This window comes from Colossoma macropomum, unplaced genomic scaffold (genome assembly GCF_904425465.1).
Source record: "Colossoma macropomum unplaced genomic scaffold, Colossoma_macropomum, whole genome shotgun sequence".
Taxonomy (NCBI): Eukaryota; Metazoa; Chordata; class Actinopteri; order Characiformes; family Serrasalmidae; genus Colossoma; species Colossoma macropomum.
In genome coordinates, this window is record NW_023494807.1 from 15,454,276 (window position 1) to 15,469,560 (window position 15,285).

General features: G+C 49.9%; 18 non-coding genes across 18 annotated transcripts; all 18 read right to left on the bottom strand.

The window, feature by feature from the left end:
* Window positions 1-853: 853 nt before the first annotated feature.
* Window positions 854-925, bottom strand: trnad-guc. The gene has a single exon. It is a non-coding gene; the product is annotated as a tRNA-Asp (tRNA).
* A 234-nt stretch (window positions 926-1,159) lies between these two features.
* On the bottom strand, window positions 1,160-1,232 carry trnav-aac. The gene has a single exon. It is a non-coding gene; the product is annotated as a tRNA-Val (tRNA).
* Window positions 1,233-1,338: 106 nt separating this feature from the next.
* trnav-cac lies at window positions 1,339-1,411 on the bottom strand. Its single transcript has one exon. It is a non-coding gene; the product is annotated as a tRNA-Val (tRNA).
* A 1,921-nt stretch (window positions 1,412-3,332) lies between these two features.
* trnad-guc lies at window positions 3,333-3,404 on the bottom strand. The gene has a single exon. It is a non-coding gene; the product is annotated as a tRNA-Asp (tRNA).
* Window positions 3,405-3,638: 234 nt separating this feature from the next.
* trnav-aac lies at window positions 3,639-3,711 on the bottom strand. Its single transcript has one exon. It is a non-coding gene; the product is annotated as a tRNA-Val (tRNA).
* A 106-nt stretch (window positions 3,712-3,817) lies between these two features.
* Window positions 3,818-3,890, bottom strand: trnav-cac. Its single transcript has one exon. It is a non-coding gene; the product is annotated as a tRNA-Val (tRNA).
* A 1,919-nt stretch (window positions 3,891-5,809) lies between these two features.
* On the bottom strand, window positions 5,810-5,881 carry trnad-guc. Its single transcript has one exon. It is a non-coding gene; the product is annotated as a tRNA-Asp (tRNA).
* A 234-nt stretch (window positions 5,882-6,115) lies between these two features.
* Window positions 6,116-6,188, bottom strand: trnav-aac. The gene has a single exon. It is a non-coding gene; the product is annotated as a tRNA-Val (tRNA).
* A 106-nt stretch (window positions 6,189-6,294) lies between these two features.
* Window positions 6,295-6,367, bottom strand: trnav-cac. The gene has a single exon. It is a non-coding gene; the product is annotated as a tRNA-Val (tRNA).
* A 1,922-nt stretch (window positions 6,368-8,289) lies between these two features.
* On the bottom strand, window positions 8,290-8,361 carry trnad-guc. The gene has a single exon. It is a non-coding gene; the product is annotated as a tRNA-Asp (tRNA).
* A 234-nt stretch (window positions 8,362-8,595) lies between these two features.
* trnav-aac lies at window positions 8,596-8,668 on the bottom strand. Its single transcript has one exon. It is a non-coding gene; the product is annotated as a tRNA-Val (tRNA).
* A 106-nt stretch (window positions 8,669-8,774) lies between these two features.
* Window positions 8,775-8,847, bottom strand: trnav-cac. Its single transcript has one exon. It is a non-coding gene; the product is annotated as a tRNA-Val (tRNA).
* A 1,919-nt stretch (window positions 8,848-10,766) lies between these two features.
* trnad-guc lies at window positions 10,767-10,838 on the bottom strand. Its single transcript has one exon. It is a non-coding gene; the product is annotated as a tRNA-Asp (tRNA).
* A 234-nt stretch (window positions 10,839-11,072) lies between these two features.
* trnav-aac lies at window positions 11,073-11,145 on the bottom strand. The gene has a single exon. It is a non-coding gene; the product is annotated as a tRNA-Val (tRNA).
* Window positions 11,146-11,251: 106 nt separating this feature from the next.
* trnav-cac lies at window positions 11,252-11,324 on the bottom strand. The gene has a single exon. It is a non-coding gene; the product is annotated as a tRNA-Val (tRNA).
* Window positions 11,325-13,243: 1,919 nt separating this feature from the next.
* On the bottom strand, window positions 13,244-13,315 carry trnad-guc. Its single transcript has one exon. It is a non-coding gene; the product is annotated as a tRNA-Asp (tRNA).
* Window positions 13,316-13,549: 234 nt separating this feature from the next.
* Window positions 13,550-13,622, bottom strand: trnav-aac. The gene has a single exon. It is a non-coding gene; the product is annotated as a tRNA-Val (tRNA).
* A 106-nt stretch (window positions 13,623-13,728) lies between these two features.
* trnav-cac lies at window positions 13,729-13,801 on the bottom strand. The gene has a single exon. It is a non-coding gene; the product is annotated as a tRNA-Val (tRNA).
* Window positions 13,802-15,285: the final 1,484 nt, after the last annotated feature.

The window sequence follows — 15,285 nt, forward strand, 5'->3', positions numbered from 1 at the left end:
CATTATTTATGCTAAAAGTAGCAGTCAGGGTTTCAACGCGTTTCAACGTTTCTGAGGGGCTGCGACAAATGGAGCAAACGGTACAAACGCTGCAGACCCTCTAAAGGGCAAAAGCGAGCGAGCGGCCAATACATCCAGCGGTGTATGAGACCCAAAAACACCGGCGTTTGAGCAAGGTCGGGGCCATGCTCAGAGACTGAAATGTGCAATCTGGACAAGGCTGTTATAAACACTGGGCCCAAAGCTTCACTGGTCCCGCCAAATGACCTATCCCACCACTTGCCCCGCGCTCACGTTTTCCTACACGAGGCGAGACACGGAGATAGTGTCCACAATACTAGGGAGGATCATGTCGCTGCAGGGCATGTGCAGTGACAAAATGGAATCGGACAAAGCAGCAATGCAGTGTTTCGCCGCTTCTCCAGCGCATGGCATCAGGAAAGCCACTACAAGGCTCTGGTCGATCGCTTTACAAATGCCTCCACTTTGAGTGATTGCGAAGAGTTAATAACATAGCATGACGCATTCACTACCCTTTTTCAGCGTTTTGGAGAGGCCAGCAATTATAAAAAGACACGGTAGGAACATGGCACAGTCCCTAATGGGCAAAAGTGAAGAAGCTGTGACACATCCAGCAACATTTCAGACCCGAACACACTGGCGTTTGAGCAGTTTGGACAGGAGCGTTTCCAACAGTCTGTTCAAATGGGCATGCTGACCTGTCGCACCACTTGAAGCTGGCTGAAGCTTTTCCTTTGAGCGGAGAGCGTCAGAACGTCGATCAGCTCACCGCTTTCAGGAAACTTTTGACGCCTTCCTCAGCTGGGTGAGCGCTTCGAGAAAAGGGCAAAGCCTCCCCGTCGGGGAATCGAACCCCGGTCTTCCGCGTGACAGGCGGAGATACTGTCCACTATACTAACGAGGACGACGGTGTTGCTGGGTATGTCCAGTGAGAAAATGAAACCGAGCAAAGGAACAATGCACCTGCCTCGCCGCTCCTGCTCCTGTACATTACGTCATGCAAGGCGGCATAAGGCTCTCCTTGCCCACTTCAGAAGCGTCTCCAGCTTGGCTAGTTACGTTGTGTGGGTGCTCCCCCCCGAACAACGGCACTTCTCGTAAGATAATTCCGTGACATGAGCGAAAAAGAGGCGCAGCATGTTTCTGCCCGGTTTCGAACCGGGGACCTTTCGCGTGTTAGGCGAACGTGATGACCACTACACTACAGAAACACCCAGCAGCAAGCTCAGGGAATCGCGGCGGCCGTGACGCTCAGGTGCACGTCATGCTTACACAAAGGGGTTGGCGGATATTAAAAGCGTCCCAAAAGGTGCTGTTTGTTTCTGCCCGGTTTCGAACCGGGGACCTTTCGCGTGTGAGGCGAACGTGATAACCACTACACTACAGAAACCATGCCGCTCTTGCCTTTCCCCCTCCCCCCAGCTTGACAACGAACGGAAGGCTGCCACTTGGAGCACCCGGATGCCACTGGGAATGCCCAATGGAAGTGCCTTCATATCCCCCGCAATTCCAGCTTTACGCCAAGACGGGTCTGCCGACCCCAAACACGTGTTGGCTGATGGCCTACATTTGGGGAAAGGATAAAATTGCCTAGCTATGCTTTTTAGCTGAACTATGCTTTTAGACTTCTGTGAATTTGCTTGTGCGTGTTTTCGGCTGTGTGTTATGGCTTTCCTTGGGTTTACAGGCAATTGTGCTCACGGCAGACGTCTGCAGCACAGCATGGCTAGGCAAAGCAGCCTACACGTAGTTATTGCTCACGCCAGTCGTTACAGTGCTGTTCTACCACAAATGCAAACCTACGTTTGATGAGATTGTGTTACGAGTGAGCATGTATTTTATTTCTGTGTGTGTGTGTGTGTCTCTCTCTCTCTCTCTCTCAATCTGTCCCTTCACAGGTGTACCTGCTTTTGCCATCAGTCATGTTTAGGGCATGTGACCAACCAGAGGCCTGGCCGGTGTAATTGGGGCGGAGCTTAAATCTTACAAGAAGGCCTTCAAGATGGCTCAATGGAGAGAGGACCGCTACAACATGTGATGTGATGTGTTTTAACTTGTTTATGGTTTTTGAATTTCTTACGTTAAGAGTGTGCTTTTGCTTTAGGTGTTTTACCACTATTTTCTTTAACTTAGTTTACAAGACCTTGTCTCTTGTGTTAGAGAAGTGCTTGAGTTTTAGACTTTTACCTGTATGGTTTTAACTTTTTACTGCTTTGTATCTACATTCCTTTCATATTGTAGTTGTACAATTCTACGATTACAAACTGTAATCCATCTGTTTCTCTGCATAATTTGTTAGCCCCCTTTCGCTCTGTTCTTCAATGGTCAGGACCACCACAGAGCGGGTGGTCACTGGGTAGTGGATCGTTCTCAGCACAGCACTGGTCAAAGAGCGCTGCTCACAGGACGCTGTTGCCTGGACAGAGCCGTATCTAGTTAGTGTTACGTATTTAGTTGGCATTATTTATGCTAAAAGTAGCAGTCAGGGTTTCAACGCGTTTCAACGTTTCTGAGGGGCTGCGACAAATGGAGCAAACGGTACAAACGCTGCAGACCCTCTAAAGGGCAAAAGCGAGCGAGCGGCCAATACATCCAGCGGTGTATGAGACCCAAAAACACCGGCGTTTGAGCAAGGTCGGGGCCATGCTCAGAGACTGAAATGTGCAATCTGGACAAGGCTGTTATAAACACTGGGCCCAAAGCTTCACTGGTCCCGCCAAATGACCTATCCCACCACTTGCCCCGCGCTCACGTTTTCCTACACGAGGCGAGACACGGAGATAGTGTCCACAATACTAGGGAGGATCATGTCGCTGCAGGGCATGTGCAGTGACAAAATGGAATCGGACAAAGCAGCAATGCAGTGTTTCGCCGCTTCTCCAGCGCATGGCATCAGGAAAGCCACTACAAGGCTCTGGTCGATCGCTTTACAAATGCCTCCACTTTGAGTGATTGCGAAGAGTTAATAACATAGCATGACGCATTCACTACCCTTTTTCAGCGTTTTGGAGAGGCCAGCAATTATAAAAAGACACGGTAGGAACATGGCACAGTCCCTAATGGGCAAAAGTGAAGAAGCTGTGACACATCCAGCAACATTTCAGACCCGAACACACTGGCGTTTGAGCAGTTTGGACAGGAGCGTTTCCAACAGTCTGTTCAAATGGGCATGCTGACCTGTCGCACCACTTGAAGCTGGCTGAAGCTTTTCCTTTGAGCGGAGAGCGTCAGAACGTCGATCAGCTCACCGCTTTCAGGAAACTTTTGACGCCTTCCTCAGCTGGGTGAGCGCTTCGAGAAAAGGGCAAAGCCTCCCCGTCGGGGAATCGAACCCCGGTCTTCCGCGTGACAGGCGGAGATACTGTCCACTATACTAACGAGGACGACGGTGTTGCTGGGTATGTCCAGTGAGAAAATGAAACCGAGCAAAGGAACAATGCACCTGCCTCGCCGCTCCTGCTCCTGTACATTACGTCATGCAAGGCGGCATAAGGCTCTCCTTGCCCACTTCAGAAGCGTCTCCAGCTTGGCTAGTTACGTTGTGTGGGTGCTCCCCCCCGAACAACGGCACTTCTCGTAAGATAATTCCGTGACATGAGCGAAAAAGAGGCGCAGCATGTTTCTGCCCGGTTTCGAACCGGGGACCTTTCGCGTGTTAGGCGAACGTGATGACCACTACACTACAGAAACACCCAGCAGCAAGCTCAGGGAATCGCGGCGGCCGTGACGCTCAGGTGCACGTCATGCTTACACAAAGGGGTTGGCGGATATTAAAAGCGTCCCAAAAGGTGCTGTTTGTTTCTGCCCGGTTTCGAACCGGGGACCTTTCGCGTGTGAGGCGAACGTGATAACCACTACACTACAGAAACCATGCCGCTCTTGCCTTTCCCCCTCCCCCCAGCTTGACAACGAACGGAAGGCTGCCACTTGGAGCACCCGGATGCCACTGGGAATGCCCAATGGAAGTGCCTTCATATCCCCCGCAATTCCAGCTTTACGCCAAGACGGGTCTGCCGACCCCAAACACGTGTTGGCTGATGGCCTACATTTGGGGAAAGGATAAAATTGCCTAGCTATGCTTTTTAGCTGAACTATGCTTTTAGACTTCTGTGAATTTGCTTGTGCGTGTTTTCGGCTGTGTGTTATGGCTTTCCTTGGGTTTACAGGCAATTGTGCTTACGGCAGACGTCTGCAGCACAGCATGGCTAGGCAAAGCAGCCTACACGTAGTTATTGCTCACGCCAGTCGTTACAGTGCTGTTCTACCACAAATGCAAACCTACGTTTGATGAGATTGTGTTACGAGTGAGCATGTATTTTATTTCTGTGTGTGTGTGTGTGTCTCTCTCTCTCTCTCTCAATCTGTCCCTTCACAGGTGTACCTGCTTTTGCCATCAGTCATGTTTAGGGCATGTGACCAACCAGAGGCCTGGCCGGTGTAATTGGGGCGGAGCTTAAATCTTACAAGAAGGCCTTCAAGATGGCTCAATGGAGAGAGGACCGCTACAACATGTGATGTGATGTGTTTTAACTTGTTTATGGTTTTTGAATTTCTTACGTTAAGAGTGTGCTTTTGCTTTAGGTGTTTTACCACTATTTTCTTTAACTTAGTTTACAAGACCTTGTCTCTTGTGTTAGAGAAGTGCTTGAGTTTTAGACTTTTACCTGTATGGTTTTAACTTTTTACTGCTTCGTATCTACATTCCTTTCGTATTGTAGTTGTACAATTCTACGATTACAAACTGTAATCCATCTGTTTCTCTGCATAATTTGTTAGCCCCCTTTCGCTCTGTTCTTCAATGGTCAGGACCACCACAGAGCGGGTGGTCACTGGGTAGTGGATCGTTCTCAGCACAGCACTGGTCAAAGAGCGCTGCTCACAGGACGCTGTTGCCTGGACAGAGCCGTATCTAGTTAGTGTTACGTATTTAGTTGGCATTATTTATGCTAAAAGTAGCAGTCAGGGTTTCAACGCGTTTCAACGTTTCTGAGGGGCTGCGACAAATGGAGCAAACGGTACAAACGCTGCAGACCCTCTAAAGGGCAAAAGCGAGCGAGCGGCCAATACATCCAGCGGTGTATGAGACCCAAAAACACCGGCGTTTGAGCAAGGTCGGGGCCATGCTCAGAGACTGAAATGTGCAATCTGGACAAGGCTGTTATAAACACTGGGCCCAAAGCTTCACTGGTCCCGCCAAATGACCTATCCCACCACTTGCCCCGCGCTCACGTTTTCCTACACGAGGCGAGACACGGAGATAGTGTCCACAATACTAGGGAGGATCATGTCGCTGCAGGGCATGTGCAGTGACAAAATGGAATCGGACAAAGCAGCAATGCAGTGTTTCGCCGCTTCTCCAGCGCATGGCATCAGGAAAGCCACTACAAGGCTCTGGTCGATCGCTTTACAAATGCCTCCACTTTGAGTGATTGCGAAGAGTTAATAACATAGCATGACGCATTCACTACCCTTTTTCAGCGTTTTGGAGAGGCCAGCAATTATAAAAAGACACGGTAGGAACATGGCACAGTCCCTAATGGGCAAAAGTGAAGAAGCTGTGACACATCCAGCAACATTTCAGACCCGAACACACTGGCGTTTGAGCAGTTTGGACAGGAGCGTTTCCAACAGTCTGTTCAAATGGGCATGCTGACCTGTCGCACCACTTGAAGCTGGCTGAAGCTTTTCCTTTGAGCGGAGAGCGTCAGAACGTCGATCAGCTCACCGCTTTCAGGAAACTTTTGACGCCTTCCTCAGCTGGGTGAGCGCTTCGAGAAAAGGGCAAAGCCTCCCCGTCGGGGAATCGAACCCCGGTCTTCCGCGTGACAGGCGGAGATACTGTCCACTATACTAACGAGGACGACGGTGTTGCTGGGTATGTCCAGTGAGAAAATGAAACCGAGCAAAGGAACAATGCACCTGCCTCGCCGCTCCTGCTCCTGTACATTACGTCATGCAAGGCGGCATAAGGCTCTCCTTGCCCACTTCAGAAGCGTCTCCAGCTTGGCTAGTTACGTTGTGTGGGTGCTCCCCCCCGAACAACGGCACTTCTCGTAAGATAATTCCGTGACATGAGCGAAAAAGAGGCGCAGCATGTTTCTGCCCGGTTTCGAACCGGGGACCTTTCGCGTGTTAGGCGAACGTGATGACCACTACACTACAGAAACACCCAGCAGCAAGCTCAGGGAATCGCGGCGGCCGTGACGCTCAGGTGCACGTCATGCTTACACAAAGGGGTTGGCGGATATTAAAAGCGTCCCAAAAGGTGCTGTTTGTTTCTGCCCGGTTTCGAACCGGGGACCTTTCGCGTGTGAGGCGAACGTGATAACCACTACACTACAGAAACCATGCCGCTCTTGCCTTTCCCCCTCCCCTCAGCTTGACAACGAACGGAAGGCTGCCACTTGGAGCACCCGGATGCCACTGGGAATGCCCAATGGAAGTGCCTTCATATCCCCCGCAATTCCAGCTTTACGCCAAGACGGGTCTGCCGACCCCAAACACGTGTTGGCTGATGGCCTACATTTGGGGAAAGGATAAAATTGCCTAGCTATGCTTTTTAGCTGAACTATGCTTTTAGACTTCTGTGAATTTGCTTGTGCGTGTTTTCGGCTGTGTGTTATGGCTTTCCTTGGGTTTACAGGCAATTGTGCTCACGGCAGACGTCTGCAGCACAGCATGGCTAGGCAAAGCAGCCTACACGTAGTTATTGCTCACGCCAGTCGTTACAGTGCTGTTCTACCACAAATGCAAACCTACGTTTGATGAGATTGTGTTACGAGTGAGCATGTATTTTATTTCTGTGTGTGTGTGTGTGTGTCTCTCTCTCTCTCTCTCAATCTGTCCCTTCACAGGTGTACCTGCTTTTGCCATCAGTCATGTTTAGGGCATGTGACCAACCAGAGGCCTGGCCGGTGTAATTGGGGCGGAGCTTAAATCTTACAAGAAGGCCTTCAAGATGGCTCAATGGAGAGAGGACCGCTACAACATGTGATGTGATGTGTTTTAACTTGTTTATGGTTTTTGAATTTCTTACGTTAAGAGTGTGCTTTTGCTTTAGGTGTTTTACCACTATTTTCTTTAACTTAGTTTACAAGACCTTGTCTCTTGTGTTAGAGAAGTGCTTGAGTTTTAGACTTTTACCTGTATGGTTTTAACTTTTTACTGCTTTCGTATCTACATTCCTTTCGTATTGTAGTTGTACAATTCTACGATTACAAACTGTAATCCATCTGTTTCTCTGCATAATTTGTTAGCCCCCTTTCGCTCTGTTCTTCAATGGTCAGGACCACCACAGAGCGGGTGGTCACTGGGTAGTGGATCGTTCTCAGCACAGCACTGGTCAAAGAGCGCTGCTCACAGGACGCTGTTGCCTGGACAGAGCCGTATCTAGTTAGTGTTACGTATTTAGTTGGCATTATTTATGCTAAAAGTAGCAGTCAGGGTTTCAACGCGTTTCAACGTTTCTGAGGGGCTGCGACAAATGGAGCAAACGGTACAAACGCTGCAGACCCTCTAAAGGGCAAAAGCGAGCGAGCGGCCAATACATCCAGCGGTGTATGAGACCCAAAAACACCGGCGTTTGAGCAAGGTCGGGGCCATGCTCAGAGACTGAAATGTGCAATCTGGACAAGGCTGTTATAAACACTGGGCCCAAAGCTTCACTGGTCCCGCCAAATGACCTATCCCACCACTTGCCCCGCGCTCACGTTTTCCTACACGAGGCGAGACACGGAGATAGTGTCCACAATACTAGGGAGGATCATGTCGCTGCAGGGCATGTGCAGTGACAAAATGGAATCGGACAAAGCAGCAATGCAGTGTTTCGCCGCTTCTCCAGCGCATGGCATCAGGAAAGCCACTACAAGGCTCTGGTCGATCGCTTTACAAATGCCTCCACTTTGAGTGATTGCGAAGAGTTAATAACATAGCATGACGCATTCACTACCCTTTTTCAGCGTTTTGGAGAGGCCAGCAATTATAAAAAGACACGGTAGGAACATGGCACAGTCCCTAATGGGCAAAAGTGAAGAAGCTGTGACACATCCAGCAACATTTCAGACCCGAACACACTGGCGTTTGAGCAGTTTGGACAGGAGCGTTTCCAACAGTCTGTTCAAATGGGCATGCTGACCTGTCGCACCACTTGAAGCTGGCTGAAGCTTTTCCTTTGAGCGGAGAGCGTCAGAACGTCGATCAGCTCACCGCTTTCAGGAAACTTTTGACGCCTTCCTCAGCTGGGTGAGCGCTTCGAGAAAAGGGCAAAGCCTCCCCGTCGGGGAATCGAACCCCGGTCTTCCGCGTGACAGGCGGAGATACTGTCCACTATACTAACGAGGACGACGGTGTTGCTGGGTATGTCCAGTGAGAAAATGAAACCGAGCAAAGGAACAATGCACCTGCCTCGCCGCTCCTGCTCCTGTACATTACGTCATGCAAGGCGGCATAAGGCTCTCCTTGCCCACTTCAGAAGCGTCTCCAGCTTGGCTAGTTACGTTGTGTGGGTGCTCCCCCCCGAACAACGGCACTTCTCGTAAGATAATTCCGTGACATGAGCGAAAAAGAGGCGCAGCATGTTTCTGCCCGGTTTCGAACCGGGGACCTTTCGCGTGTTAGGCGAACGTGATGACCACTACACTACAGAAACACCCAGCAGCAAGCTCAGGGAATCGCGGCGGCCGTGACGCTCAGGTGCACGTCATGCTTACACAAAGGGGTTGGCGGATATTAAAAGCGTCCCAAAAGGTGCTGTTTGTTTCTGCCCGGTTTCGAACCGGGGACCTTTCGCGTGTGAGGCGAACGTGATAACCACTACACTACAGAAACCATGCCGCTCTTGCCTTTCCCCCTCCCCTCAGCTTGACAACGAACGGAAGGCTGCCACTTGGAGCACCCGGATGCCACTGGGAATGCCCAATGGAAGTGCCTTCATATCCCCCGCAATTCCAGCTTTACGCCAAGACGGGTCTGCCGACCCCAAACACGTGTTGGCTGATGGCCTACATTTGGGGAAAGGATAAAATTGCCTAGCTATGCTTTTTAGCTGAACTATGCTTTTAGACTTCTGTGAATTTGCTTGTGCGTGTTTTCGGCTGTGTGTTATGGCTTTCCTTGGGTTTACAGGCAATTGTGCTCACGGCAGACGTCTGCAGCACAGCATGGCTAGGCAAAGCAGCCTACACGTAGTTATTGCTCACGCCAGTCGTTACAGTGCTGTTCTACCACAAATGCAAACCTACGTTTGATGAGATTGTGTTACGAGTGAGCATGTATTTTATTTCTGTGTGTGTGTGTGTGTCTCTCTCTCTCTCTCTCAATCTGTCCCTTCACAGGTGTACCTGCTTTTGCCATCAGTCATGTTTAGGGCATGTGACCAACCAGAGGCCTGGCCGGTGTAATTGGGGCGGAGCTTAAATCTTACAAGAAGGCCTTCAAGATGGCTCAATGGAGAGAGGACCGCTACAACATGTGATGTGATGTGTTTTAACTTGTTTATGGTTTTTGAATTTCTTACGTTAAGAGTGTGCTTTTGCTTTAGGTGTTTTACCACTATTTTCTTTAACTTAGTTTACAAGACCTTGTCTCTTGTGTTAGAGAAGTGCTTGAGTTTTAGACTTTTACCTGTATGGTTTTAACTTTTTACTGCTTCGTATCTACATTCCTTTCGTATTGTAGTTGTACAATTCTACGATTACAAACTGTAATCCATCTGTTTCTCTGCATAATTTGTTAGCCCCCTTTCGCTCTGTTCTTCAATGGTCAGGACCACCACAGAGCGGGTGGTCACTGGGTAGTGGATCGTTCTCAGCACAGCACTGGTCAAAGAGCGCTGCTCACAGGACGCTGTTGCCTGGACAGAGCCGTATCTAGTTAGTGTTACGTATTTAGTTGGCATTATTTATGCTAAAAGTAGCAGTCAGGGTTTCAACGCGTTTCAACATTTCTGAGGGGCTGCGACAAATGGAGCAAACGGTACAAACGCTGCAGACCCTCTAAAGGGCAAAAGCGAGCGAGCGGCCAATACATCCAGCGGTGTATGAGACCCAAAAACACCGGCGTTTGAGCAAGGTCGGGGCCATGCTCAGAGACTGAAATGTGCGATCTGGACAAGGCTGTTATAAACACTGGGCCCAAAGCTTCACTGGTCCCGCCAAATGACCTATCCCACCACTTGCCCCGCGCTCACGTTTTCCTACACGAGGCGAGACACGGAGATAGTGTCCACAATACTAGGGAGGATCATGTCGCTGCAGGGCATGTGCAGTGACAAAATGGAATCGGACAAAGCAGCAATGCAGTGTTTCGCCGCTTCTCCAGCGCATGGCATCAGGAAAGCCACTACAAGGCTCTGGTCGATCGCTTTACAAATGCCTCCACTTTGAGTGATTGCGAAGAGTTAATAACATAGCATGACGCATTCACTACCCTTTTTCAGCGTTTTGGAGAGGCCAGCAATTATAAAAAGACACGGTAGGAACATGGCACAGTCCCTAATGGGCAAAAGTGAAGAAGCTGTGACACATCCAGCAACATTTCAGACCCGAACACACTGGCGTTTGAGCAGTTTGGACAGGAGCGTTTCCAACAGTCTGTTCAAATGGGCATGCTGACCTGTCGCACCACTTGAAGCTGGCTGAAGCTTTTCCTTTGAGCGGAGAGCGTCAGAACGTCGATCAGCTCACCGCTTTCAGGAAACTTTTGACGCCTTCCTCAGCTGGGTGAGCGCTTCGAGAAAAGGGCAAAGCCTCCCCGTCGGGGAATCGAACCCCGGTCTTCCGCGTGACAGGCGGAGATACTGTCCACTATACTAACGAGGACGACGGTGTTGCTGGGTATGTCCAGTGAGAAAATGAAACCGAGCAAAGGAACAATGCACCTGCCTCGCCGCTCCTGCTCCTGTACATTACGTCATGCAAGGCGGCATAAGGCTCTCCTTGCCCACTTCAGAAGCGTCTCCAGCTTGGCTAGTTACGTTGTGTGGGTGCTCCCCCCCGAACAACGGCACTTCTCGTAAGATAATTCCGTGACATGAGCGAAAAAGAGGCGCAGCATGTTTCTGCCCGGTTTCGAACCGGGGACCTTTCGCGTGTTAGGCGAACGTGATGACCACTACACTACAGAAACACCCAGCAGCAAGCTCAGGGAATCGCGGCGGCCGTGACGCTCAGGTGCACGTCATGCTTACACAAAGGGGTTGGCGGATATTAAAAGCGTCCCAAAAGGTGCTGTTTGTTTCTGCCCGGTTTCGAACCGGGGACCTTTCGCGTGTGAGGCGAACGTGATAACCACTACACTACAGAAACCATGCCGCTCTTGCCTTTCCCCCTCCCCTCAGCTTGACAACGAACGGAAGGCTGCCACTTGGAGCACCCGGATGCCACTGGGAATGCCCAATGGAAGTGCCTTCATATCCCCCGCAATTCCAGCTTTACGCCAAGACGGGTCTGCCGACCCCAAACACGTGTTGGCTGATGGCCTACATTTGGGGAAAGGATAAAATTGCCTAGCTATGCTTTTTAGCTGAACTATGCTTTTAGACTTCTGTGAATTTGCTTGTGCGTGTTTTCGGCTGTGTGTTATGGCTTTCCTTGGGTTTACAGGCAATTGTGCTCACGGCAGACGTCTGCAGCACAGCATGGCTAGGCAAAGCAGCCTACACGTAGTTATTGCTCACGCCAGTCGTTACAGTGCTGTTCTACCACAAATGCAAACCTACGTTTGATGAGATTGTGTTACGAGTGAGCATGTATTTTATTTCTGTGTGTGTGTGTGTGTCTCTCTCTCTCTCTCTCTATCTGTCCCTTCACAGGTGTACCTGCTTTTGCCATCAGTCATGTTTAGGGCATGTGACCAACCAGAGGCCTGGCCGGTGTAATTGGGGCGGAGCTTAAATCTTACAAGAAGGCCTTCAAGATGGCTCACTGGAGAGAGGACCGCTACAACATGTGATGTGATGTGTTTTAACTTGTTTATGGTTTTTGAATTTCTTACGTTAAGAGTGTGCTTTTGCTTTAGGTGTTTTACCACTATTTTCTTTAACTTAGTTTACAAGACCTTGTCTCTTGTGTTAGAGAAGTGCTTGAGTTTTAGACTTTTACCTGTATGGTTTTAACTTTTTACTGCTTCGTATCTACATTCCTTTCGTATTGTAGTTCTACAATTCTACGATTACAAACTGTAATCCATCTGTTTCTCTGCATAATTTGTTAGCCCCCTTTCGCTCTGTTCTTCAATGGTCAGGACCACCACAGAGCGGGTGGTCACTGGGTAGTGGATCGTTCTCAGCACAGCACTGGTCAAAGAGCGCTGCTCACAGGACACTGTTGCCTGGACAGAGCCGTATCTAGTTAGTGTTACGTATTTAGTTGGCATTATTTATGCTAAAAGTAGCAGTCAGGGTTTCAACGCGTTTCAACATTTCTGAGGGGCTGCGACAAATGGAGCAAACGGTACAAACGCTGCAGACCCTCTAAAGGGCAAAAGCGAGCGAGCGGCCAATACATCCAGCGGTGTATGAGACCCAAAAACACCGGCGTTTGAGCAAGGTCGGGGCCATGCTCAGAGACTGAAATGTGCAATCTGGACAAGGCTGTTATAAACACTGGGCCCAAAGCTTCACTGGTCCCGCCAAATGACCTATCCCACCACTTGCCCCGCGCTCACGTTTTCCTACACGAGGCGAGACACGGAGATAGTGTCCACAATACTAGGGAGGATCATGTCGCTGCAGGGCATGTGCAGTGACAAAATGGAATCGGACAAAGCAGCAATGCAGTGTTTCGCCGCTTCTCCAGCGCATGGCATCAGGAAAGCCACTACAAGGCTCTGGTCGATCGCTTTACAAATGCCTCCACTTTGAGTGATTGCGAAGAGTTAATAACATAGCATGACGCATTCACTACCCTTTTTCAGCGTTTTGGAGAGGCCAGCAATTATAAAAAGACACGGTAGGAACATGGCACAGTCCCTAATGGGCAAAAGTGAAGAAGCTGTGACACATCCAGCAACATTTCAGACCCGAACACACTGGCGTTTGAGCAGTTTGGACAGGAGCGTTTCCAACAGTCTGTTCAAATGGGCATGCTGACCTGTCGCACCACTTGAAGCTGGCTGAAGCTTTTCCTTTGAGCGGAGAGCGTCAGAACGTCGATCAGCTCACCGCTTTCAGGAAACTTTTGACGCCTTCCTCAGCTGGGTGAGCGCTTCGAGAAAAGGGCAAAGCCTCCCCGTCGGGGAATCGAACCCCGGTCTTCCGCGTGACAGGCGGAGATACTGTCCACTATACTAACGAGGACGACGGTGTTGCTGGGTATGTCCAGTGAGAAAATGAAACCGAGCAAAGGAACAATGCACCTGCCTCGCCGCTCCTGCTCCTGTACATTACGTCATGCAAGGCGGCATAAGGCTCTCCTTGCCCACTTCAGAAGCGTCTCCAGCTTGGCTAGTTACGTTGTGTGGGTGCTCCCCCCCGAACAACGGCACTTCTCGTAAGATAATTCCGTGACATGAGCGAAAAAGAGGCGCAGCATGTTTCTGCCCGGTTTCGAACCGGGGACCTTTCGCGTGTTAGGCGAACGTGATGACCACTACACTACAGAAACACCCAGCAGCAAGCTCAGGGAATCGCGGCGGCCGTGACGCTCAGGTGCACGTCATGCTTACACAAAGGGGTTGGCGGATATTAAAAGCGTCCCAAAAGGTGCTGTTTGTTTCTGCCCGGTTTCGAACCGGGGACCTTTCGCGTGTGAGGCGAACGTGATAACCACTACACTACAGAAACCATGCCGCTCTTGCCTTTCCCCCTCCCCTCAGCTTGACAACGAACGGAAGGCTGCCACTTGGAGCACCCGGATGCCACTGGGAATGCCCAATGGAAGTGCCTTCATATCCCCCGCAATTCCAGCTTTACGCCAAGACGGGTCTGCCGACCCCAAACACGTGTTGGCTGATGGCCTACATTTGGGGAAAGGATAAAATTGCCTAGCTATGCTTTTTAGCTGAACTATGCTTTTAGACTTCTGTGAATTTGCTTGTGCGTGTTTTCGGCTGTGTGTTATGGCTTTCCTTGGGTTTACAGGCAATTGTGCTCACGGCAGACGTCTGCAGCACAGCATGGCTAGGCAAAGCAGCCTACACGTAGTTATTGCTCACGCCAGTCGTTACAGTGCTGTTCTACCACAAATGCAAACCTACGTTTGATGAGATTGTGTTACGAGTGAGCATGTATTTTATTTCTGTGTGTGTGTGTGTGTCTCTCTCTCTCTCTCTCAATCTGTCCCTTCACAGGTGTACCTGCTTTTGCCATCAGTCATGTTTAGGGCATGTGACCAACCAGAGGCCTGGCCGGTGTAATTGGGGCGGAGCTTAAATCTTACAAGAAGGCCTTCAAGATGGCTCAATGGAGAGAGGACCGCTACAACATGTGATGTGATGTGTTTTAACTTGTTTATGGTTTTTGAATTTCTTACGTTAAGAGTGTGCTTTTGCTTTAGGTGTTTTACCACTATTTTCTTTAACTTAGTTTACAAGACCTTGTCTCTTGTGTTAGAGAAGTGCTTGAGTTTTAGACTTTTACCTGTATGGTTTTAACTTTTTACTGCTTCGTATCTACATTCCTTTCGTATTGTAGTTGTACAATTCTACGATTACAAACTGTAATCCATCTGTTTCTCTGCATAATTTGTTAGCCCCCTTTCGCTCTGTTCTTCAATGGTCAGGACCACCACAGAGCGGGTGGTCACTGGGTAGTGGATCGTTCTCAGCACAGCACTGGTCAAAGAGCGCTGCTCACAGGACACTGTTGCCTGGACAGAGCCGTATCTAGTTAGTGTTACGTATTTAGTTGGCATTATTTATGCTAAAAGTAGCAGTCAGGGTTTCAACGCGTTTCAACGTTTCTGAGGGGCTGCGACAAATGGAGCAAACGGTACAAACGCTGCAGACCCTCTAAAGGGCAAAAGCGAGCGAGCGGCCAATACATCCAGCGGTGTATGAGACCCAAAAACACCGGCGTTTGAGCAAGGTCGGGGCCATGCTCAGAGACTGAAATGTGCAATCTGGACAAGGCTGTTATAAACACTGGGCCCAAAGCTTCACTGGTCCCGCCAAATGACCTATCCCACCACTTGCCCCGCGCTCACGTTTTCCTACACGAGGCGAGACACGGAGATAGTGTCCACAATACTAGGGAGGATCATGTCGCTGCAGGGCATGTGCAGTGACAAAATGGAATCGGACAAAGCAGCAATGCAGTGTTTCGCCGCT